A 23,718-nucleotide genomic window follows, 5' to 3' on the forward strand; every position below is an offset into this window, starting at 1 on the left:
ATTGACTACTTTTCAACTGAACGGTTTGGATTTTTTTTCAAATATAGACGTTTTAACCTTAGGTCATTCGCCTGTTTTTTCGGGTTAGAAATTTTTTTAACCCTATGTGTGGGGTTGGGAATAGAGCCCAGGTGAGCTGCGTATAAGCCAATCTATTTGCCAACTACGTTATGCCCGCCTCCAGATAAGATACTAGTCTCATTTAATCAAGTTTGCCTATCCTCGAAGTGTGCTATAAAATTGAGTTTAAGTACCAACGGAATATTATGCCATGGCTCCGGTTTGCTTTGCTTCAAGCCGCGATGCAATGTGCACAATTTTCGAAGAATGTTTTTGCACGAAAGCTAAAACGTGTTTCATAAACTAAGAACCAATTGTGAAATCTATCGAAACGAAATTCCTGCCAATATTGGGCATTAAATGTGTTTAATTTTTAGAGTTTCGGATTCTTCTCGTCAGCAACTAACACCAACTTGGAGCCCGTTAGATAAATCCAAACCAATTGGCACCTGTCAGACATTAAGTTCAAATAGTCACCAACCTAAACGCCTGGCACTATGCTAATTTTTGCCTGTCGTGTTTTACGTTATTGTATACTCAGATAAAACGGAACCTTATTTATATCATGGTACAAACAATATCAAGCATACGGTGTGATAGGTTCTACATTTTAATGTGAGCAAATATCCGCATGTTTTGTATTGTATGAACCAAAGTCATCTCTGACGTCCCTCAGGGTTCCCACTTGAGCCCTCTTCGTTTCATATTGTACACTAGGGTATTGCAAAAAAAATTTCATTCTCAGAGTCCCCCCTTTTATATTCTGACAAATGTAAAATTTCACATCATTTGGACAATATGGGAAAAAGAGGCATTAAATGCTACCACTTTTGAAGTAACATCCGGAAAATTAGTTTATTAGTTTTTTAAGAAACAGGCATTGTAATTCTCTCTCACTCACGCGAGAAGAGCCTTATCCGATGTCCAACTTTTCCGAGATAAGATGAGTCGCAAAATTCTCCGTCTCCACAAATAGCGTGAGAATAAATTTTCCGGATAAAGTTTATTTGACTTTTTCCTTGTCACCGGAGAAGGTAATTTCATAGAAATCAATGAAAGCGTCAAAATATAAACTTAACTTCAAAGAAAAGCAGCAAAGAAGTACGACAGACTTGTTTTTTCGTGTTTTGGAATTGCGAATATATTTTTATTTTTGCATTTTTCTAAGAAATATATCGCCAAGAAAGGATTTACTCGAATTCAACTTAGTTTGTCTGCTAGAGCCCATCAAACTACCAACTATCAATTTTCATATGAAGCTGATAAAATCGGGTCAAAAAGCAGGTAAAATCGGGGGTAGATAAAATTAGAGCACTCTAGTTAGAGTGTGGCCAAGAGGCCATGACGTATCCAAACGAACATGGAATTTGACGTATACACAATAGAAATACGTCAAATTTCATGTTCGTTTGGATACGTCATGGCCTCTTGGCCACACTCTAACTAGAGTGCTCTAGATAAAATCGGGGGCTGATAAAATCATTCAACTACTAACCTTATTTCTTTTAAAAATAGGCATGGATTGTAATTTTCCAAGTGCTACTTCAAAATAATATTTTGTTCCTCCACATTTTCCTATAGTATCAATGCCACAAGTGGGTGAGGGTCTAAAATTATCCAAATGATATGAAATTTGGCACCTGAACTCATTTTGACATTTGTCACAATATGAGGGGGGGAGACTTTGAGAATTCAAAAATAAGTGCATTTTTGCAATGTCCTATTGTACACAAACGACATTCCTTTTATACTTAAATGCAAAAAGGTGTTTATAAATGCAGACGACATGAAACTCTCTATGGAAACAAGTCATTCAAATAATGCTTATTGCTTTGAAAGTTGAATTTTTGTTGCACATCACCATCACACTTTTTTCACGATTGCCAAATGAAATGATATGAAATCGACAAAAAATTAACTTTTCGATCAAATCAACGTTTTTTTTGTAAAAAGGGCGATACTTACAAATGTAAACATAGAGCATTTTTAATACATGGGAATGAGGGCTTCGAAACGCTAAAAATTTAGATTAAACGATATTGCTTTCTTAAACTACAGCAAGAAATACAACGGGCGAAACTGTATTTTTGTTTGTTTGTTTGAAGCTTCCCCTACACGCTCCATGCAAACAATCAGAGTGATACTTTTTTTGCTACATGTTTAGAGACGAAACTGTTTATTTTTTATTTTTTTTCGATTATCAAGCTGGTACCAGCTGTAAATAGTAACAATAATCGCCATTGAAAAAAAACCCGGACGAAATCAATGGTGCAAAATGGTAGTTATTGTAAAAAAACATAAGGGCGATACTTCAATGGTAATATGTAGGACCCAAAAAGTAAACAATCGCCAAATGGACAATACTATCATTTTGTCGATTTAAATATCAAAAACAAAATTTAAATTAATAATTTCAAATACTTCATGAAGTTTTGAGTTTCGATCACTGAATCATGCAATCCCCCTTACATGAAAAACTATCTCAAAAACTCAACGTAGGGGTTAAGTATTTTTTACATAGAATGTGTATGCAAAGTTTGCAATAAATCGGTTAAGGGGAGGGTAAGGGTTTCAGCGTGAAAAAAACACTCGGCCTTAATCTGCGCGGCGAGTGACGTGAGACGACTAAACTCACCTCACTTCACGTGACTTTTCTCACCCGATTCCGTGAGTCGACTCGGGTGAGGTTAGATTTTCCATTGCGGTTAAATGGGCGTCTCACGTCACCCGAAGTGACTCTTCAGAATTGGGTGAGAAAAGTCACGTAGAGTGAGGTGAGATTAGTCGTTTCACGTCACACGCCGCGCAGAATAGGGCCGACTTTTTTGCGAATTGTTTTCGAACTTTGCGTGAAACGAATTGATAAAAAATTTGTCCATTATGGTATATCATTTCAATAACATGCTGTAATTTTTCTATGCAAAAATATCGACAAACGACTCGGTGACGAAGCTTTTTGTAGAACGTCTCTGGAAAAACATGATTTGCGGTGTTACCTGCCATTCCAAAACTACTTAACCGATTTCTTTCAAACTTTGCATACACATTCTATGCAAAAAATATTTAACCTCTATGTTCAGTTTTTTAGATAAATTTACAATAAGGTAAGGCGTTTTTTCTCATTTTAAATAAAAATTACTATTTTTCACGAAAAATTCCGCCTTTAAATGGAAAATGAAAAACTCGATTTGGTAGTCGTAAAGTATCGGATTGACTGTGCGGTGGTCACATAATTAAAAAAAAGTCCAATCAATTGAACACCAATGTCATGCGATCAGACGCCGCCCGACTATAGTGTAAGGGATTATGTCATGTGGTTGATTTACTGAGCAAACAACAAAAGCTAAAAAAGACTATTGTGAGAAAGAAACGGAACAAGAATTTTCTAATATCAAGCTATTATCACAGTCAAACAGACATAAGTCTATGAGAAAATTCTCCCAAAAAATCGATGTGTTACTTTTGCCAGTTTCTCCTTTTATACACGGTCTTAAACACTCGTTTGAAAGTGGGTTATACCTCAATTTGGGAACAATTCCTCACTAGTCTATCTCGCGTATACTGGCGCTTATTCGAGTAGCGCATTCATATCATATGCGACCATATCCCCAACTTAAAATATAAATAAAATGACGGATAAAGCGGACGAGGAATTGTTTTTGGGTGTTACGTCTGTTATGCCGTCAAACCCGACACTGTAAACGCCTAGGAAGCCAGCATAATGCGTGTTACTCTAGGGGCAGATCACTCTAGAAAAGTATAACAAATTTGCATCAAATTAGAAAAAATACATTTAATTTCCATTTTTGCATCAACTTTGCACTCCCTCGCAGAAAATTTGGTTTAACAAACGTCCTACGCTGATTCACTTTGTTCAACGTTTTGTTGAATATAGGGCTGATTTTTTGTAGGGTTTTGACGTCATACACGCAACGCAAAATACATTGCGAATTTCTATTTTGATGAAAAGAAATGCATTTAATTTAGCTGATTTTTCAAAATGCATCACAAGTGATCTGCCCCTAGGTGTTATTAATGAAATACGGTCAGATTTGTTGTCAAAATTAATCAACCGCATGGCTTTCGTACAGCGACGTCATGATGACTCGATATGCCCGAAATCGTAGTCAAACATTAATGCTACGAATCAGTTTTATTACTAAGACAAAATTTGAACAAGAAATGTTACGTTTATGCGTTTCATTAAAAAAAAGGAATTGTCCATGGAGAGGAGAGGAGGTCAAAAACGAAGGATTTTTTTGTCCACTTGGTATATGAACGGCCTCTTAACAGTTCCCGCTCTTTCATTAATAAAATATTTCTTATCATTCTATCTAAAATTTTATGTTTTCGAAACCGTCCAAAAATAGTTATTGGAATCACAAGTTTTTCAATTTGGAATGAACTTTGGGCTACCCACGCTCACTATTATATCCCATTGGAATATTTATATGCATTTTAAATATCTCGTGCGGTATACCAGGGGCTGTCATTTTTCTTTTCCTTCACTCAGCACAATGTTGAAGCATGACTCGATGCTTCCGTGTGATTGTAGCTTTGGCTGATGCCACATTGAACCAATTCTTAGCATTGAACGTACATCTTCACGCCACCCAGAAAAAATTAATCATTGAACGTATCCACATTTTACTGCTCTCTGCAGTGCATGCAGTTCGCACAATGTTTTTCCAATCGGATTGTTAGCGAGTAACAGCGAGTCTGGAACTCACGCAGGTTTTTCACTATTGGCTATCTCGCAACAACAAAGCGAAACGCTAAATTATCTCGAGATTGCCTTGTTTTTGCATTTGTATTTGTATGTTTATTTGTGACGATAGCCTGTTAGCGTATTTGCCTTATATCAGGCCAGGGAAATATATAGAAATGTTATTTCTATATGGGAAACACTCGGATGCGAGCTACACAAGAATAAATGTCAAAACATTTTCACACTCGCACTGATGTAAATTTATGCCCGTGTAAACGGCGCACGTCCTAGCGCGTGACTGAAAAATCGCTAATCGGAATGTAGATGTGGATAAAATCTAAATTTAAACAGTTTTAACACAAGGAAAGCTTCTCAAAATAATAGATTTCCTCCCGCATGTTCCAATGAGACATAAAATATAAATGTTACGATCTCTTGAACTGTACGGTTATAAAAATGTTGTGATAAATTGTTCAAACTTCCAACACGGTTTTTTTTTGCACTGTAGTAGTGTGCTTGAAGTGAAACATATTTTGATGATTTTGACAGCGATGCTGTTTCTTTTTCTCTCCGCATTTTAGCCGTTCATCTCCGCAGTCTTCACAACGTTGCTCGGTCTCGGTTCGGTACGTACGGTTTGCGAAGCAGCCATCAGCAAAGTGATTTTTTTTCAGCAGCGCAACACGAGTGTAAAGTTGTGAAGTTTATTTTACATTTTATTACTTTACTTACGTTCTGAATACAAAAGTCAAGTTTACGTTTTCGTAATCGAAATCAGGACAATGATGGCAGAATAATTAGGAAGTAACATTGTTTGCAGCAGCTGTCGTAAGTTCAGGGCAAAGAACCGCTCCCAATTTGCTAACTGGTTAAAAGAAGTGAAATTCCTTCGCGTACCGTTTGCGTGTATATCGCAGTGCAGAGGAAGACCTCAATGGAATTTAGCAGCTTTGGATTTACAGTTCTATACAATGCCTTCTCTCTGGTCGAGTGTTGAAAAGTTCCCAAATAATGCGAAAAGGTCATGATGGCGAAAAAAATTGATTAGCTTTTTGCAGCCAACCTCCGATGACCCCGATTAAATAGAAACAAAGAATCCTCACCATATCCCTTCCCATGAATCTGTAAGGTTACCCTTGAGGGAAGATCACACTCCCCAATACCCCCTACTATATTCCCGTTCGATTTGCCGAATACAAATATTGCAAGTGATAATCCGATTCTACCATCAATCCGATACCCACGAGAAAGAGAAATCCACCACACGGCAGCTTTTCAGTGACAACAGGCTGGAGAAAAGAAAGTTCAGGAATTCAGTAGTGTAAGCGAATCCAGCCAGCGAAAGGCAAGAAGAGAGCGTTTTGTGATTTTTTTTTTGTTGTGAGCCGTTCTATTTTCCGCCTCGGCATAATATGCGAGAGTAAAAGAAAGCTAGAAATAAAGGTGTCTGCCGTGGACGTGTGTGGAAGACCCGTCCGCATCTACAGGTGAGTGAGAGGTGTGGTTAAGTGGTGGTGCACCTAAGTGAGATTGTTCTAATATAACATGGATAATGTTTTTTGATTAAGGGTGATAGCAGATGAAACCTATACTAGGCTTTGTAGGAAATGTGCCTCATGAAATTGTCTTCTATATTAACATTCTGTGATGAATGAATAAGAGTACTTATTCGCACCAAACATGTTTAAGGTTGAGGTATATATTCTTCAACTTTTTCTATTTTGAGCCGGACATAATTTCGTGGGAAAATATGGAAGTACATGCTCGTGGGAAACTTCCTCTTTGTTTCATTTATATCATATAGAACGTTATTTTTTATTATCTGTTAGAAGCCATACGGATTTTTTCGGCTGATTACTGAATGTTGAACATCTGCCTTGCAAATTTAAAATATCTGTTTTAATTTTTATGCGCTTTGATATTGTTTATGGAACCGACTGGTGTGTTTGAAACCCCGACTACATCTGTAAGGGCATCTAAAGTGCCTCTAGAAAAGATCCAATAATTCATAAAATCTATTTGAATCAATAGTTCATGACGAAAGCGTACACCTCGGCGTACGCTCCTACCGCATCGTATCTTCGCTCATTACTTTCGATCTGTACTTGTACCTGCTTCTGATTAAACTTTTATGTTTTTGATTCTTCCCTCACTGCTCATACGTTTATACTAAATCAATAAACAAATGAATTGGTTTCGCAAGGTTCAAGTCCCGTCGTCCCGCAATCGGATGAAAATGAAGCAAAAATAAATTTCAATAACCCCCGCACTGCTGCTGCACACATTACACGTTTGGCATGAACTGCCGCCCCCTGCCTGCTGTAAAGGTGTACACACCAACGCGTGATAAGATCGCTTCCAGTAACGAATGGTGTCGTGATTTGCTCATTGCTCTGCCTGAGATGGTGATGATGAGACCCAGCGAGTGGCAGTGATTACCATTACGTAAGCCACCAGTTCAGCCTGCCCCAGTGCCTACAGTCGGTTCTTAATTGTACACAAGTCATTAATACTGGTTCTGCTGCTTCTAACACGACCGGGCGCTGCAGAGGCTGTGTGGAGAGCGCCTAATTGTTTTGCTGAAATTCATCGCAGATTAAAATTGTAATGCACGAACTGAACAAAGCTTCTCTAGCGGTCAGCGTCGTCGTCATCTTGACTGGTAGTTATAGGGGTGTTAGAGAGTAAGAATTTTATTTTAACCTGCTGTGATGCAGATGTAGGTTCATTAGATAGAAATCTTAAATATAAGTGTGAGTATGATCATAAATATTCTGGTCAATAGTTATAATTCAATATCAATTCATCAAAAGGGCTAATAAGATTTTTGTAAACAAACTTATTTCGCTCATTATTCCGCTGTCAAGTTGAATTTCATGAAAGATACACATGCATCAACATCTTTACCCTTGGTAGAATCAGTTTCAAATGTCTTCTGTGTTGAAATTATAACAAATTAAGAGAAATCAGCAGAAAGTTTGTTTACAAATCTTATTAGCACCATTCAAAAGTTGATATTGAATTTTAGCATTTCAGCAACAATTCTTAATTATTGTATTTCCAATCAATGCCTGAAGGACCACGTGTCATGCTTTTTGAATAATAGTATATTGCTGCACCGACATGTACAACATTAGTTTATTTTTCATCAGTGTTTCGGTTCCAGAGATATGGGTTAAAGAGTACCACGAGGCACTAACCGCAATCGTTGCTACTTTGCTGTTGGCGTTGCCAGTTGGTTTCTAGATTCAAAATGTTATCCCCCGAAAAAGTCGGTATGTAATGGTGAAGTATGAAAACCGGTCAAAAATTAATAATTCGTTTGCAGGAAAATCCGTATGGTGTTCCTTTCAATATTAAAAATTGGTTGAGGTAAATTACTTTGTAAGAACAGGATATTTTTTTTCTGTTGTTTCTACCGAAGGTTTTTCGAACGATGTTTACATCGACACGCACTTTGCGAATACAATTCCAGTTTTCGAAATAAGGCATCGTCCGCGGCTGGATACTTCTGTATTTGTTCTTCGACGTTTCTGATTTTGAACAAATTGCGCTGAGTACGGTGAACCCGTTGCCACAAAACATAGTGACCTCCCTTATAATATACGTGGGGTGCTTGACTTGGATCCACACGTCAGAGCAGACGTTAAGCATGTCGGTCTTTTGGTCGCATCTGGATTTGATGGAACATTTCCACCAGCTTCGCGCAGTGTGCAATCAGCGCCTCCCGGAATCCGAAAAAACTGTCAGCAATGCATTCAGCAAATCTGGCCCTTTCAGCAGCGTCATGTTCAGCGATACTCTTTCGACCTTGGCCACCACGTCACAGAAGATTTGTCAGTATCTTTGACGGTTTTTTCGGATTCTAGGCGACACCTAGTGGCAGATACCACGTACATCTTGGATTTGCTGCTGCAAGTTTCCCTTGTATCGCTTTGTTGATATTCTGATATATGATGGATATATTGATACTCAAGAAGCTGCTGTCTTAAGGGGACGGGCATAGCGTAGTTGGTGAATCGAGTGCCGCAGGAACTGTCGTGCAGATCTCGTTCACTAACCGTGTGATCGTCTTGTAGTGCAAAATTCTCCATTTCGCTCTCTTTGGAAATCTCTAGATCAATTTGCGGCGAAATAGTTTCCTCACGCTTCATTTTGGCGTTCTATTGCAGGCACAGTGGAATTTTGTCTCCCTTTACGCCTAGCTCCTTTGCAAGCTCCTCGTCCACTATCGTTTTTTCCGATCCGGCAATAGATCCAGAACACTTGCGCTCGATTGATTCCTGTTTGTATTTGGCCCTGTGTTGCTCACATTGCCAAGCCTTCGAGTGCAGCATAGAATGACTCCTAAACTGATATTTATCGATATCACATCTCGTCAGAATTCTACACGGTGTCTTCCCATAAAATCCCAAACAACTGCGCCAATTATTGGATTATTTTCCATCGAACGTGTACCGGTTTCTCAGCAAACGCACTGCAGGTTTTAACCCTATGATTAGGTTGCTGACAGATGAGACACACTGGTTCCTCTGCAGTATCTCCACACCGAGGTGAACCCCGTAGAATGCGCTCCATAGAGATTTTTGTCTCTGACACCTCCCCCCCCCCCTCCTTTCAAACCCCGAGACTGTTGTTGCGGACGGTTGTAGTACAGAGTCATATCCGTTGCCACTCTCAACAACGTCATTATGTATCGTGAAAAAGAGCGAATGAATGTTTATGTAACGATCAATCCAACTTCATATAAACGGTTAGATTTTTCACTAACTCGAACAATAACGTTGACCACCAGCATGCATGTCATTATTGAGATTTTGCACCGCCATTCCCAAATCCAATTAAGATTTCGAGTCGATCGTGTGTCAGTGCGCAAACTGTACATCGTTTCAGATGCAGTGTGTGTGTGTTTTAATGATTCTATGACATTTATTCGAATAACGTTCACCCGAAAGCCATTTACCAGAATGATATTTGTCTGAACTCCACTCACCCGAAAAACTTATCGAAATTTAAAAAACGCCGCAGAAAATTAAATTTATCAAACTGAAATACATTTGTATTTGATTTACATTTAATCCTAGGAAGCAATTAACCTTAAAGCTATACCTTTTAACCCATTCATGCCCATGTTGTTCATGGACAACAACGTTTTTAAACAGCTATAATCTTTAATTAAGGAAAAATTTGCTCACAAAAACAAGTAAGGCTGATAAATGTGACTATTGCCTTTCATTTGAGTATTAATAATTTCAAGGACCAGCTCTAGAACTGAAGTTATTGCAATTAGTGTGATTGGATTCCGATGGAGCAGTGCTGCCAAGAACAGGTTACGTTGACGACGGAAAATGAATTTTTCATATATGTTCGCCATGTTGCAATATTATTGAAAATTTATAAAACTTATCGATTTAGACTATCTTTGGCTACATTTTCCACGCAATTGGACTATTGTAAATATTCTAGGAGAATTGCATTGAGCATTGGTAGATGAAAACTGAGCAGCTTCTAGCACTGCGAGGGAAGCATCTATCTTTATGAAAAAAGGTTTTTCGTGTTTCTTGACCCCACCGTTTTCAAGGAAAAATAGTTTTGAAACCCTACATGCACGAGAAAAAAGTTGGGCATGAACGGTTTAAACAGCTAATTCTATCATCTGGTCTGTATGATTTAACTAGTGTCTCCAGTTTTAGGTCTTTTAGCTGTTGGTTTCGCTTGCAGTGTATGTAAAACGTCCCGAGCAAAGTTGAACATGGTTGCTGGCCATTTGGCATAAGTCCATTGGCCTACCTGTATATTCTATGCTTTGAAGGAATTTGGCATAACGGTCGTTTCGAATAAAAGTCAATGGGTTTAACTTTTATCTTTTAAGTATGCTGGGCAAACGAGTGGATCAACAGTTTGCTTGCGAGGGCTGTTTGGAATACAAATTCAAAGAACTGCTCATGTTTGAAAGAAGGAATTAACTCTTATCTCTCTGATAAATGGCTGCTAATGTTGATATCGCGAACGAATGTTGTTCCAAAGACAACGGAGCCGGTGGAGTGAACTAGTGCTCTCAACCGATAGCAATCACAGCAATCCCAATCAATACCCAGAGTTGGTGACGGGAACGATGCGGGATGCATCAATGATTATGACGAAGGTATGCTCAAAACTGTTTTCTAGGCATCACACTTTTTTTTTGAGAGTATACTGGCGGTGGTTTAAGCGTTTGATATGATGATGATGATGTCGCTAATAGTTTTCTGATTCCACGTGGTTTCCGAACTCGCCTTGGTTCGCACGGCGTTGATATAGAACATGATGAATATGGGTGCATGGCGACGTTTGATTTTAATGGCACTTTTATGAGCAACACGGTTCGATATGAAATTTTTCGCTTGTGAAAATCCGAAGAATAGATTTTTTTACAAAACTTCAAAGGTGAAATAGATCATCAATTCTGGAAAAAAAACTATTCAAACCTATGTTATTCAAATGAATATATCTTTTTAGTTGAGATTCCGATTAGGGTCGAACTGATTTCATTTGAAAAATTATTCGCTGGACTTATATGATTTAGTCCATTCGATTTAGTCCATACAAGCCTTTCTTCTTGCACATACATAAAGAACAAATAATAAATCGTGCATTAAATTGAAATTATAATGTTCAAACTGGGTATCCTTTTTTTTGAAACAGTTCGGAAAGATATCTTGTAGTTAATTAGTTTTATTTTGCCCCTTTCTGCCCCGTGGTATGAAAAAAGATGGTTTTTCATTATATGGCTGAAGGATACGCATGGTAGTGACTGATTACCCAGAGTTCGCAATATCTATCTATATAAAAGTCAATGGTTGTATGTATATGATCTATGGACTTTCAAACCGCTTAACCGATTGCCGTAAAAATTTATACATAGTAGGCATTTGTTATGGAGCGAGTTTTTTTGCTATTGGTTGGGGATTATCTGCCCGCCAGGTGGTGTTTCGGAACAAATTTGTTTTCCTCTTATTTCGTTGAAAGTCGCATCAACGCGCGATGGGTATTAGCTAGTAGTTTTTAAATAAATTCTGTTCTAGCCTAAATATTTGTTATCTGTGGCTTTGGGTTCAGTTATATTTGGTTTAGGTCAGGCGGGTCGACTAAAACTAATCAAATGTTACAATGCGATATTTGTTTTACAGCTCAGTTTTCTTTGAGCCAAGCCGCACCCTCGGTATACAAATATACCACCCATCCAGATCACCAGTGAATATATACTTTCCATACAGCGTTTCAATAACTTACATTATCCTTATTCTTCTTTATATCATGAGCTGTTCTTTCAAATTACATACCGTTCGATCCAGATGACGGTTAAATTTATCATTTCTGGATACCGCCAAGTTTGCAAACGATGATTTGTTGAATGAATTTACATATATTGAATCATCGGTTGTTGCACTGCCCTAGCACTTGGGCCAAAGCCAGCAAATGTGGCTTTGCCGCATAACCGAGACCGGGCGAGGTGGCCGCCAACCCGCTTTCGGAAGCGGCGACCTTTCGTTAGCAAACCTGTGATCCACTCGTTTGCCCGGATTACTCAAACATAGGGGCTATGCTATAGTTTAAGTCCAACGGAGCGACAGCGATGTCGGACAGCACGCGACTTGAAGTGATGTGGCGTAGTCATATAGGGCGTAAATGTTATTTGTAAAGAAGAATAAACTAATTAAGTTTGGTTTGCGACAAGGTCAATTTTAGTACTATTGGTATAATATGGGGATTTTTTTTTAAATATTTGAGTAGCTGCCGTTATGCCGTTGCTCAAACACGTGAGCTACGTTTCAGCTACTTACAACTGCAACTTTCCCCTGAACGATGAACATTATTGTCAACATACAATCAAAATATATAATACTACATACAGGAAAGGATTTATCCTAAAACACCCTGGTAAATAATAATTTATCAAAAAAATAACAATGCCAAACGGCCGTTATTTTTTTTTTTTTCATAAAACGTTTATTTGACACGGCATTTGCAAAAGCTTTTTTACGCCGGGGTTTTTTTTACATAACATGTTACAAAGGTTCTTAAGACTATCACGTTATAAAAAAAATCACTTTCTAATGCTAACACTGAGGATAATCATCATTTTGAATGTTTTAATTATACTCTATTTTCTTGCATTTCATTGTAAACCTATTGATAGTTTTTCTGTAATCTTTGTTTATTTTTTTTTCTTTATTTATATCGTTTTATCTAACTTAACTAACTGCGAAGAAATCTAAATTGTTTGTGGGTAGCAAGGGAAAAAACTAGAAACATTGTGGGGATAATTATATTTGAATATTTATTGTTTTCAGGAAATGATAAATATGGCTCATGTATGTAAGATCTCGTAAAGCGAGGATATCACGAACAGGTACATAGGGTGGTTTTCTTCTGGCTCGTAAGGAGTCTATTAATTGGGATCTGGCTTCACGATATTCAGTGCAAGACCAAACAACATGTTCAATGTCTTCGTAACCCTCTCCGCAAGCACATTGATTATCTTCTGCGATCCCAATACGGCGGAGATGCGCATTCAACGTATAATGGTTGGACATGAGTCTAGATATCACACGAATGCAGTTTCGACTTACATCCAACCCTTTGAACCATGCCTTCGTTGATACTTTAGGGATAATTGAGTGCAACCACCGTCCCAGATCTCCATTGTCCCATGATGTTTGCCAACTAGTAAGCGTCCTCTGGCGAGAAGCGCTATAAAATTCATTGAAGGCAATAGGTCTTTCATAGATGTCACCGTCCAGCGCCCCTATTTTGGCTAAATTATCCGCTCTCTCATTACCCGGTATGGAGCAATGAGCGGGAATCCACACTAAGGTAATTTGATAAGATTTATTTGTTAATTTAGTTAAGTATTCTCGTATCTTCTTCAAAAAGAACGGAGCGTGATTATCAAGCTTTAATGAGCGTAGTGCCTTAATTGTGCTGAGGCTATCTGTGAGGATGAAATAATGACTCGGAAGTAAAGTATCAATGATTTCCAGACTATAGTGAACTGCTGCTAGTTCGGCTGTATAAACGGAGGCAGGTTGTGCAAGCTTGAAAGAGATCGAGGTGTTATTGTTGAAAATACCGAAGCCAGTGGCCTTATTGATTCGTGACCCATCAGAGTAGAACATTTTATGGCAGTCAATGTGTTGGTATTTACTTATGAATATTTTAGGGATCTCCAGAGAGCGCTGGTGATCCGGGATTCCACGAATTTCCTCTTGCATGGACGTGTCGAAAAATAAAGTGGAATTGGGAGTATCTAGTATATTAACACATGTCAGAACATAACTAGAAGGCGTTATTTCTTGTGACATGTGATTGAAGTACACTGTCATGAATCTGGTTTGGGATTGAAGCTCGACAAGTCTTTCGAAATTTTCAATTACAAGTGGATTCATAACCTCACATCGTATAAGTAAACGAGAGGAGAGTTCCCAGAATTGATCCTTTAAGGGAAGAACTCCCGCTAGAACTTCAAGACTCATCGTATGTGTCGATTGCATGGAACCTAAGGCGATTCGTAAACAACGATACTGTATTCGTTCCAATTTAATAATGTGAGTGTTTGCAGCTGAACGGAAACAGAAGCACCCATATTCCATTACTGAAAGTATCGTTGTTTGATACAATCTTATCACTGTAGCGGGCCAAATGGCCGTTTACGGTTTCCGTCTACCAAAACGCTCCTCAGGACGTTTTAAACGAGTAGCTTTAGCGCCACCCCCGAAGAGGACCACTCCTCAGGTTAGAATTGCCCAGCATGAAACCTAACCTCAGGGCAGGTTATAGAAATTGATCCCGAAATGGCGCAAAGGAACGGTAGGTAAACACAAAATGTGAAAAGATGCACTCCGTTTCGCGTATAGATGGAGCCACTACTATATTTAGCAAAGACGCAAGAGAAATGATCGTTATACCAACTCGAAAGCTCATGCACTAAAAAAACGATCAGTTATCATCACAGGCAGAACTCAATCGAACACTCTTTCCCTCTCGCTTTGTAGGTAGTAGTGGGGACTAATTCCCGATAGCCCATCGGAGTAAAACAAACACAAACAAAATTCAAATCTACGGAAGCGACGCGAAACGTGAGAAATCTTCTCGAACCAAATTCACTACACGGGAAAGCTAATCAACATAAAAAATACAAACATTTCAGGTAACACTAACAGGAAAACATTTTATTGGACGGATTAAAATACGGCATTTTATTCTTAACCTAGGTTTCATATATTCATTTAGCTTTACATTTTTCGTGTTCCTTCCCTTTCTAGCTTTCCCCTTTCCTGTCTACCTATGTGCGGTCAAAATTTCCTGCTAGCGGATAAAGCTGCGCTGAGCAGTACAAATGCGCGCTCGGCTTTAGCTTTCGAGCGGCAAAGAAAGCTTTCGAAGGTTTGAGTGTTGTGTGTGTATGGATCTACGTGCACGGATCAATGATCTATTTTTAACTTACATGCGTTATTTCAGGAACAGCGTCGATCTAGTAGAGCTGCATCTCAGCTGGGTGCCGACTGGTATTGCGGCTTCGGCACCGACTTCCTATCGCAAACCTATTCAGCGATGGCGACGAACGGCGTCTACAATGGCGTCGCAATGATGACGCTATTTAGGCCTTTGCCTACCGGGCGTTGAATTCGGCCGACTTTTCAATGGTGAAGATGGCCGTCGCTCTAACGAAGCGCGTTGATGGTTTTGCTGCTTCCTTCCGACCTTTTACCAAAAGCATCGGGCACTTTCGAAGCCGGAACGTGGGGTCAGCAGGTTGGCAAACGAGACGGGCGGTGTGCCGAGCGTATGCGTCGCTAGAACGCGGATGGCGGAAAATCTCCAAACTTTTAATAAAAGAAAAGAAGCCGTCGATCGGCTTCTTTTCACACACAAGTTCGCACGAAATGTAGCGAATTCAAATTTGTATTTCTGACCGCACAATTCACTGACCGCACTAGCTATGCCTTTTAAAACACACCGCGATACTAAAAAAAGAACTTCACACTGCTGCCTCTTCCACGATCAGGATCGAAATGGACGAGTTGCAGTTCTGTAGATCCTCAGATAGGCGTCAAGTGATTCGAATATTCGTAGTCGGAAGTACGTATTTTTACAAATACTACTCTTTCGACAACCATTTCTCTCGCTTGAATTTTAAGAATACTCTTTCCTCTTAACACATTCGTATCTATCCATTTCATTCATGCTACATCACGTCACTTGGATGAGCACCCCACCAAGATCCGGTTATTGTTCGGAGAAAATTTATCCTTTGTTGGCACTTCTTTATCAGATACCTAATGTGGCCTCCCCATGTACCTTTAGAATCGAACCAAATTCCGAGATATTTAAAGGTCATGACTTGGGCTATCGTTCTACCAACCAACTGAAGCTGAGCTGGATCACGCTTCCTTGAAAAAACAACCAACTCTGTTTTCTCCGTAGAGAAATCGATGCCTAACTTCAAAGCCCAACTTGATAGATTATCCAAACTATCTTGCAGTGGTTGTTGTAAATTTATGGCTTTTGGTCCTGTGACAGAAACCACGCCATCATCTGCAAGTTGCCTTAGAGTGCATGGGCTGACAATACAATTATCAATGTCATTCACGTAAAAATTGTAGAGAAGGGGGCTTAAACAAGAACCTTGTGGGAGACCCATGTAACTTATTCTGAATGTTGCCAAATCGCCATATGAAAAATGCATGTGCTTTTCTGACAATAAGTTGTATAAATAATTATTTAATATTGGTGAAAGACCACATTGATGTAGTTTCTCTGAGAGAACATCAATGGAAACAGAGTCGAATGCTCCTTTTATGTCTAAGAACACAGACGCCATTTGTTCTTTTTTTGCGTAAGCTAGTTGGATTTCTGACGAAAGTAGCGCTAGACAATCATTCGTTCCCTTTTCCCTCCGAAAACCAAACTGGGTATCTGAGAGCAAACCGTTCGCCTCAACCCAATTTTTCTTTCTTTTTCCAATAATTTCTTTGTAAGCAACTTGTTTAGCTTCATATGCATCCGAGCACTCTTTGTCCCACCAGGGATTAGGAGGCCGGCTATTCATTGTCATGCCAGGATTGCATTTCGTTTGGGTTTGTTCTGCTGCTTCAATAATCAAACCCGCTAGAAATTCATATTCTTCGGTAGGTGGTAGCTCTTCCGTCGAAACAAGAGAAGTGGAAATTAAAGATTGGTATTTTTTCCAATCAATATTTCGTGTCAAGTCATAAGGGACATTGGTTGAATTCGTGAGGCCTAATTCACTGTTAATTGAAATAACGACTGGCAAATGATCGCTACCGTGAGGATCAGGTACAACCTTCCACGTGCAATCTAACCGAAGTGATGTCGAGCATAGAGATAGATCTAATGCACTTGGTCGTGCGGGTGGTCTGGGAATGCGTGTTGCTTCGCCTGTATTTAAAACTGTCATATTGAGCTCGTCACAAACATTGTATATCAAAGAGGATCGATTATCATTGAAGAGTGAACCCCACAATACTCCGTGCGAGTTGAAGTCTCCCAGTATCCGCCGCGGAGCAGCCATGGATTCCACTACCTCAAAAATCTGACGTTGTCCAATTTGAGCTTTGGGAGGTATATGTATATAGAAGCGATAGACATGTCTTTGCCTTTAATATTCGTTTGGACAGCTACAGCCTCAATGCCCGCAAACAAGGGGATGTTAATTCTATAGAAAGAATAGCACTTGTTAATTCCTAGAAGCACTCCTCCATACGGGGTGTCTCGGTCTAGGCGAATAATGTTGAAATCATTCAAGTTAATTAATGTTTGAGGTAAGCCATGTTTCACATAAAGCAAAAGCATCGCATTTCAAATTATGCAGCAAAATTTTTAAGGAGCCAATTTTAGGTATGATACTTCTGCAATTCCACTGTAAAACAGTGATGGAATCTTTCATTGGAGGAGGTGAATTACCCATTGAAAGATACAATCGCTGCAAGGATGGGCCATTGAGCAATCAGCTGCTCTAAAAATGTTCTAATTGTTGGGAGGAACGCTGAAAGTATACTTTTTAGTGGTTCAGAAATATTGAATGCTTTGAAAATCCAATCAACAATTTCAGAAAATTTCAATAAACCTATCCCCGGTTGAGGCTCGGAGGAAGTTGAAGTTTTATTATTACCAGTAATGGTGTTCTGTTTGGATTGTACATTACCAAAACCGGGAGGGACTGGCTTCGGTATTGCATCGGAATTCTTTAGCTTTGGCCGCAATTTATTTGTTGGAGGAGAAATTTTAAGGCCCTTGCTTGGCAGTTTGGGAAAAGAGGATTGTTTTCTTTTCCTGGATCCTCTAGGTAAAACAAATGATGTACCTTCGGACGCTTCGTCAGAGTCAGACTCTTTCGGCAATAGAATAGCGTATCTGTTTTCTGGGACCGTGGGTTCAGGAGTAGCATTTTTCAGTATTGCTGCATAGGAGCGCTTAGATCTCTCCTTCAAGGATCGTTTAATTTTCTCCTCCCGCAATTTATATATGGGACATGCAAGGAGCTCGTGTGAAGTTTCTCCGCAATGTAAACATTTTTCTAAGTTTTTATTGCATGTATCCTCTTGATGAGGCCCCCCACATTTGCCACACCGTACCTTATTGGAACAGTAAGTGGCTGTGTGGCCAAGCTGTTTACAATTGAGGCAATTCATCACACGAGGGATTTTTACTTTATTTACTTTCACGATCTCTGTTACAGCAGAAAATCGTGAAGTCAGATCCCGTGCAATTTGCACAAGGTTTAATGGCTTTCCTTTCTGCCTGAAGAAAACTTGCCACGGTCCAGAAGACCCTTGAGGGTATAATTTTATTCTAGGGAGAGTTGAGGGAGAGGGATCAGAAGAATTTTGCTCTTGTGAAATGGAGGATTCCATCTCACTATCCTCCATCTCGCCTACCATACACAGTAAGTAAATTAAATACTAACACTAGCAAAATTATATTAAAATCTACCTGTCCTTCGAAGAGTTGCAGATTCACGCTGTCTCCCTCTGTCACGCTCGTGTTGAACACAGCGCAACCACCACTACCAAGATGGAGCCGCTGTTTACCTGTGGGTCCAGAGGTATTTCCTTATTACGCAGCGTGGCTAGGTACACAAATACTCAAAATCCCGTATCTGCACTAATACGGATGAATGAATGATGATGAAGCGAGCCGCTTCACCAACCAGATGCAGCTCTGTCTCACTCCGTCGCAAGCGCCGGTTGTATGCAGCGCAACCACTACTACCACCAAGGTGGGGCGCCGCTTACCTGAGACTTCGTTGCCTTCGCACCAACACTCGCTTATCGCGAGGTACCACCACCAAACGACCGCTCTCGCTGCCAACAATCCTGCCTGTCTCCGCACCAACACAGCATCAAATACTGACACGGTACACAAACTTCTAGCCTATTCACGGCTTGCACAGCCTTGGTTGCTACAACCAATCAGCACACACAACCTTTCAAGGCGAAGGTTAAAACTGTTATGACGGCCGTTATGGAATATTACTGTTTTTCCTTAACATAAAAATATGTATACGGATTTATACTTCAGCAGTAGCACGGCTCAAAATTATGTCGAATGACCTTACTTCTGGCGCAATTAGGCCTGCTTCCCTATAGTAAAAATGGTAAGTGACCTCCAGTTGATCACTTCTCGAAATTATGCCAAATATCCGTGATGCCAAGTGACCCTCAATTCACGCAATATTATAAATTATGCCAAATGACCGTCACTTTACGCCAAATTAGAAATTATGCCAAATGACCTTAAGCCAGTTGTCCCAGACCCGACAACATTGGCAATTTATGACGGTTATGCAACCCCTCCTCACCTTCACCCCGAAATTGTTTGAATATCACTACCGCATCGGCCAGTGGAACCCTGTTGCAGCACGGTTCACGGAGAAGGACGACCGACAAGCTAAAGTGGAAGACGAAAGTCTTTAACAAAAACCTCTTTGTTGAGCCACTTCGGCGAACAGCGGAATCAAGTACGTTGATGCGGCTGATCTAACAAGAAGGATTGTGACGCCACGAATGCCACGAAAACTGGAGCCATGCAGTAGACGGCGTGCAGCTTACTAGCTAAATGAGTAGCTCAGTACGCTACACGCTGCTTGTCTTAGAGCCAGAAGGCGGGCCCAGTTCGTAAGATCGGAGAGTGAGAGAGGTACGCAAGCGTCGTTTCGAGAAGGTAGGGACTCTTTAAAACGGGAGATCAAGTTTTGCAAGCCAATTGCCATAAGTAGCTGTGCTAAGAAATAGACGTCAATCCCTGGGGGACACGTACTGAGTCGCCATGACGAAGATGAGGGCCTGTCGACACCAACTGAAATATGCCCGAGTAAGCTAAAGATAATCATTCAGGGTCTCTTCCCAAAGCACGATTCAACTACCTTGTCTCCGACACCGTACGGCGAAGAAAAGGATGTAACACAGCCGAGTGGCAAGCGACTAACGACGAGCTCAAAGAAGCGTCGATGTGATTAATGACCATCCTGTCCGGATGGAATATCAGCCGTGGCGCTGAAAGCTGCAATCCTGACATATCCGGACATGTTCAGGATGCTACTGCTGAAGTCTTTAGATGATGGCTATTTCTCCGAAATGAGGAAGGTACAGATCTTGATGTTGCTGCCAAAGTCAGGGAAGTCACCGGACCATCCAGCCTCGTATAGACCAATGCCGCAGCGCTGCACAGAAGAATGAGCCAGATCCTGAAGAGTTACTTCAAGAGTACTGCTGCACCAGACGAACAAAGGGCAGAAGGCAATGCGAGTAGCAGCGGGCGTTCCTCAGGGCTCCATTCTCTGTTCGAGTCATTGGAACGGAATGTACGACGGAGTCTTTACACTGCGGCTGTCCGGGAAAGTGAAAATCGTGGGTTTCGTGAATGACGTGTCACTAACCGTGCTGAGTGAGACACTTGAAGAAATGGAGGTGTCGGTGACGGAGACAACAGATGCAGTCGAGAGCTGGATGAACACCCACCACAAGACGGATGTGTTGTTGATCAGCAACTGCAAGCGGTTCACCGGATACAGATCACCGTCGAAGGGCATGTGATTGCATCGAAGCGTGCACTGAAGCAATTGGGAGTGATAATCGACGACTGGTTGATCTTTAACAACCACGTTGATTACACCTGCGAAATGTCGGTCTATTATCTAGTGTTTCGTCATCGATACTGCGATATGGGGCTCCTACCTGGGGTGCAGCGCTTAAAACCAAGTGGAACCGCGAAAAGCTGAACAGTACGTTCCGGCTGGTGGTCGCACGAGTTGCGTATGCGTTATCGCCGAGATGATCCCCATCTGCATCGCCCTGACGGAGGATATCAAGTGTTACAATCAATGAAACGTCAGAAACATGAGAAAGATGATGAGAATCGTTTCGATGGTGACGTGGCAGCAGGAATGGGACAATACGGAGGACGGAAAGTGGACCTACCGGCTCATCCAAACCTGTCGACGTGGATCAATAGAAAGCACGGAGAGATTACCTTCCACCTAAAACAGCTCCTACCGAGCCACGGCTGCTTCAGGAAGGATCTTCAGCGGATCGGGTACGCAATGTCACCACTGTGCCCGGAGTGTGAGAACGTCGAGGAGACACCGGAGCATGTGGTCTCTGAATGTCCGAGGTTTGAAGTGAGGTGCAGGGAGCTACTTGAAATGGGAGGACCGGACATCAACCCGGTTTATGTAGCCTACAGAATGACAAGCGACGTAAAGACATAGTTATGATATAGATCGTAACCGTCTTACAGCGGTAAAGGCGTGATGAACATAGAGCAACGGCTTTGGGAGAGCAATCACTGCCAGAGAACGCTAGATCCACCGCCGAGGACTAGTTCAGTAGACTGCAACAGAGCACCGAGTATGAGTCGTCGAAACGCCCGCGAACTGGACATCACACTCCATCTGGAATCGCCAGACCGACCACGGCACCCCGCCGATTGTTCCGATAGGAAAATAGCGAAAATCAAAGAAGAATCGGTATTGGAAGAAATTTTTCACTAGGGAACTCTCCGTCAGCGTAAGCTACACTGAAAAAAAAACAAACGTTAATTCTATTTGCTTCAAACCACTTATGAAGAAAAAATGTTAATGTTATCACGCGCACACATACCTTATATGTGTCAACTGTATAAACTATGTATGCACACACATAAGTTATATGTGCGTATTGTTATAGGAACGGGTTTTATGTGCCTTATAGTTATGAAATGTGAATTTAAGATTGATATTTCTTGTAAATACACACATTAGATTTATGTGCCAGCAAATAGTGTCTATCTGCCTCCGCTAATTGCTAAAATCTATGTGTAAAATCAATAGGCATAACGTTTACATTTTTTGAGTGTAGATTCACCGCTGGGGACTAGACTGAGTAGACCACGACGAGACACCACCAGTTATCGGGGTACCAGTGAACCAGACGCCCTGCTTCACCGGAATCGCCGAACTGACCTCGGCACCTAGCTGATTGGCTCGGTTTCGGGAGAACTTCTCCCGCCGGGGAACTCCCTGTCGGAGTAGGTCAAGTCCATCGTCGGGGACTATACTGAGTAGTTCGCGAACACGTCGAGGAGCTGAATGGCTCATCAAGGAAGTAGTGCTAAATGGCCCAAGAAGAGAACTAAAAGGCCCAAGGAGCTGCGGCGCCAAATGGCACTGGTCACGGAGCCAAAGGGTTGTGGTACTGAAACCAAATAAGAATCGGTATCGGGAAAACTTCTTTCGCCAGGTAACTCTCCGTCAGCGTACAGTCTGATTTACCGCCGGGAACTAGACTGCGTAGACCGCGACGAGATACCACCAGTCACGCCGGGGCTCCAGCAAACTAGACGCTCTACTCTACCGGAACCGCCGAACTGACCTCGGCACCTGGCTGGTTGGCTCGCTTTCGAACTTCTGATTAAGCTAAATAAATATTATATGTTTATTTCAAGTGTGTCAGCGTCAACATGTTGCTTATCAGGTTCATACCAGTCCATAATTATATTGAACAGTATCAGAGCTATTAAATCATAGTTCGAATAAATGAGCACGGAATAATTGCGCCATTAAGTGGATTAAAACAGGTTTTTTGGTATAGCTTCTGAGGGTCACTTAGTCCGCTTTCTCTTGGTTTATCGTTTTCGTCCATGCTATCCTCGCTATTGATGTTGTATGGGTCTTCACGATTGCCTGGTTTGTTTGAAGGAACTGCGTCACATCAGTAGTAGGCGCATTACAATGATCGGACACGCTGAGCTTAGGTTCCATTGTTCCAGCCTTCGTTGGTGAGCAGCAACTCTGGTTGTGTGTAATTTAGTTGTTGATGAGGGCTTTGTGATGGGTTTGCTTTCAGTTGATGTTGGTGCGTCAATTGTTTTTGAACGTGGTATCCCGTAGTGTGTCTTCTTGTTACAAACTGGCATATAGGGGTCTGTGCTTCATATGTGCACAGCGTGATTTGAGATTTGGTTACGCCTTCTTATTCGTATTAAAAGTTCAGGTGCGAAGGAATAGGTTTTGTCACTCATCTTCTCATGACACGAACTCCATTGGAAATACCTGGAAGAAAATTCTTCAGGTTTTAAACGTAACTATTACGCGAAGATAGATCGTGCAGACGCACATTAACCTTATCATCGTCAATATAAACGGGTAGCAATTTCCATAGCAAAACTTTCCGCCAAAGCTCTAAATGTTATCAGTACAGCATTACGAGTGTGTTGGAGTTGGATGAAGACGACTTCCGTAAGTTCAAGCTGCATTTGCACCTTTAATAACTTCCACTTCGCGAACACTAGGGCGGATTAGGCACTGTTCAAAACAGACGGCTACCGTATTGTACCAAAGTTTGTTCATATGTTGCTGCTGAGTTTCCAACCTCTTAGAATAAACGTTCGATACCGCACCGATGAAAATA

General features: G+C 40.8%; 1 protein-coding gene across 1 annotated transcript in view; it reads left to right on the plus strand.

Annotated features, from left to right (window-relative positions):
- The first annotated feature begins 5,465 nt into the window (after nt 1-5,465).
- The window catches only part of LOC131681130 (serine/threonine-protein kinase D1), a 31,928-nt gene continuing 13,675 nt past the window's right edge, over nt 5,466-23,718 (plus strand). The window contains exon 1 of the mRNA XM_058961843.1: nt 5,466-6,255. The gene's annotated coding sequence lies outside the window, so the exon portion shown is untranslated. The remainder of the gene's footprint in view (nt 6,256-23,718) is intronic.

The sequence above is a fragment of the Topomyia yanbarensis genome, chromosome 1, assembly GCF_030247195.1.
Source record: "Topomyia yanbarensis strain Yona2022 chromosome 1, ASM3024719v1, whole genome shotgun sequence".
Lineage (NCBI taxonomy): Eukaryota > Metazoa > Arthropoda > Insecta > Diptera > Culicidae > Topomyia > Topomyia yanbarensis.